This window comes from Coffea arabica, chromosome 6c (assembly GCF_036785885.1).
Source record: "Coffea arabica cultivar ET-39 chromosome 6c, Coffea Arabica ET-39 HiFi, whole genome shotgun sequence".
NCBI lineage: Eukaryota > Viridiplantae > Streptophyta > Magnoliopsida > Gentianales > Rubiaceae > Coffea > Coffea arabica.
Genome location: NC_092320.1, coordinates 15,807,368 through 15,810,374, shown reverse-complemented (window position 1 = coordinate 15,810,374; position 3,007 = coordinate 15,807,368). Strand labels below are relative to the sequence as shown.

General features: G+C 35.6%; 1 pseudogene; it reads left to right on the top strand.

Moving 5' to 3' along the window:
* Positions 1 to 446: 446 nt before the first annotated feature.
* LOC113693020 (uncharacterized mitochondrial protein AtMg00810-like) lies at positions 447 to 1,561 on the top strand (annotated as a pseudogene).
* The last annotated feature ends 1,446 nt before the right edge of the window (positions 1,562 to 3,007 follow it).

Sequence of the window (3,007 nt, the reverse complement as noted above, 5' to 3'; positions counted from 1 at the left end):
ATGAGTTGCCTTCTTCAGTGGATCCATCACCTGCTCCTCCTCCATAGTATCCCTCTCGGGTAAGAACTCAACCAGCCTATCTTCGTGATTACCACTGTTTCTCTGCTTTAACTACTTTACATAATTCTATTTTCTTTCTCGAAACTTCTTATAATCCATTGTGGCAGAAAACTATGCAAGAAGAGTTAGATGTTTTGATCAAAACTCATACTTAGGACTTGGTCAATTTGCCTCCTGGCAAAACTGCTATTGGTTGTAAGTGGGTTTACAAAATTAAAACTCACTCTAATGGATCTGTTGAATGTTACAATACTCGTCTTGTTGCTAAAGGCTACAGTCAGGAGTATGGTATTGATTATGAGGAAACTTTTGCTCCAGTTGCTCGTCTCATAACTGTTCATACTTTTATTGCTGTTGTTGCTATTTGGTACTAGTCTCTCTTTTAAATGGATGTGAAGAATGCATTTCTTAATGGTGATCTTACTGATGAAGTTTATATAAAACCACCTCCTGGTTTCCCATATCCCTCTCACAAAGTTTGTCGTTTTCGTCGGACCTTGTATGGATTTAAGCAAGCTCCTCGAGTCTGGTTTGTCAAGTTTAGTTCAATATTTATTCAACTGGCCTTTGCGTCTAGTCCTCATGATTTTGCCCTTTTTCTACGCCGCATAACAACTGGTACTACCTTGTTACTTCTCTATGTTGATGATATGGTTATCACTGGTGATAATTTGGAAGGGATTCAACAACTCAATCAATCTCTGAGTCAACAATTTGAAATGAAATATCTTGGATTTCTTAATTATTTCCTGGGTCTTGAGGTGTCTTCGAATACCAATGGCTACTACTTATCCCAATCATAATATGCTTCTGATTTCTTGGCCTCTACTGGTTTAACAGATAGCAAAGTTGCCTCTACTCCTATTGAGGCAAATACTCATCTTACTCCTATGGATAGCATATTACTGGATGATCCTATGCGACATCGTCGTCTAGTTGGTAGTCTTATCTATCTGACTGTTACCCGACCTGATATTGTTTATGCCGTTCATATCGTCAGCCAATTCATGAGCGCTCCTCGTTCTGCTTACTATGCTGTAGTTCTTAGAATTCTTCGCTATGTCAAAGGCACCCTTATTGATGGACTTCATTTTTCGGCCCATTAGTTTCTTGAACTCCGTGCCTACTCTGATGCTGATTGGGTTGGCGGTCCTACTGATCATCGTTCCGCTACCGGATTTTGTTTCTTTCTGGGTGATTCTTTAATTTCCTGGCATAGCAAGAAGCAATCAATCACTGCCCGCTCTAGTTTTGAAGTTGAATATCGAGCTTTAGCTAATACTTCTCAGGAGTTAATTTGGCTTCGTTGGTTACTTGAAAATATGGGTGTTCCTCATTTTTCTCCCATTACTATTTATTGTGATAACCAAAGTGCTATCGAGATCGCACATAATAATGTTTCTATGAGCACACCAAACATATCAAAATTTATTGTCATTTTGTGCAACAATACCTTGTTCATGGTATTTTGAGTCTATCACCAGTTCGTTCATTGGATTAAATTGCTGATCTCTACACAAAAGCGCAATCTCCTGGTTGCTTTCATGATCTCGTGTGCAAACTCCAGTTGGTTTCCTTGCAACCATCTTGAGTTTGAGGGGGGATGTTAATGTCAATAATATTAGCATCAATTAAGATCACAAATTAGGATATTATCTTGTATTAATTAGCATCAGTTAGGATCACAATTAGGATCAATTAGGATCATAATTAGGGACTTACCTTGTATAATATTAGTCTAAATTCACCCTATATGCCTATATATAGGCACTATATTGTTGTAGAAATTATGGATTCAATAAACTTTTCTCTCCCAAATATTTCTTCCAACAATGATAAATCAATCCAATTTAGACCTGTGCCACCACTTTGTACTGCCACTACTTTGTGCCACTACTCTAAATATTAAGAGTAAATTTTATATACATTATCAGTGTATACACTATTATGGTTAGATGAACAACACATGAATAAATGTTGCACATGTGTCATATATCTAATGGTGATAGTGTATACATTGACAGTGTGTATAAGATTAATCCAAATACTAATTATATCAAACGAATTTTACAATTTATATTTGGGTATGGGCCGGGTAGCCCTCTGCCCCCATTATTTTGTAGATGCTGCTATTCATACCGAAACGTCTTCTACAAAAGGGAATACCCCTATTTTAACTTTTTTTTTCTTTAACTAGCCAATAATTTGTACCACTTCTGCAAAAGATCTCTTTAAGATATGTTTATTTTGTAATAAAAAATATTAAGTTTCCTTGTACGGTATATTTATTAATTGACATATGTTGGTAATTTGCCAATTAAACATTTTCTTGAAATTGTCATCAAACTAATAGAATTTATACAATTTAGATAACGTACTAAATATTAATAGTGTAAGCGAAATGTAAAAAAAAAAATGAAAATTTGTAAGTGTATTGATCACTCAATAATGACTGCATCCATAGTGTGTTTTCTTTTATTAATTCTTTAGATATTGATCCTTCAATATGTCTGTGTATGTTTGATGTGATTTAATTTTGTTATTAGTGTAGATTTAACAAGATTATGATGCTTATAAAAGAACAAAATGTGTATTGGTGACTGCATGAATGGTTAGCGGGTTAAATTGCAATTAGCTTATAATCTAAACGTTTAAAAAAATTGTTTGATAAACTTGTTAATAAAAGCCTGGAATATCAAAGTAGAAAACATACCATGATACCGCCTATGGCCACTGAAGACCAGTCCGTGGCTCATCCACCAGAACAGGATTCCGTCCAATTTCTATGCCAGTGCCTGATTTACCCCAAGAAATCATTATTGGAATCCTCTCCTGACCGCCCATAAAGTCACTGGGACAATTCCAGTGTGTTTGTAAATGATGGCTTTCTCTGATCTCAAGCGCAACTTCATCAAAAACCATCTCAAAAATTCATCTAGACATCCCA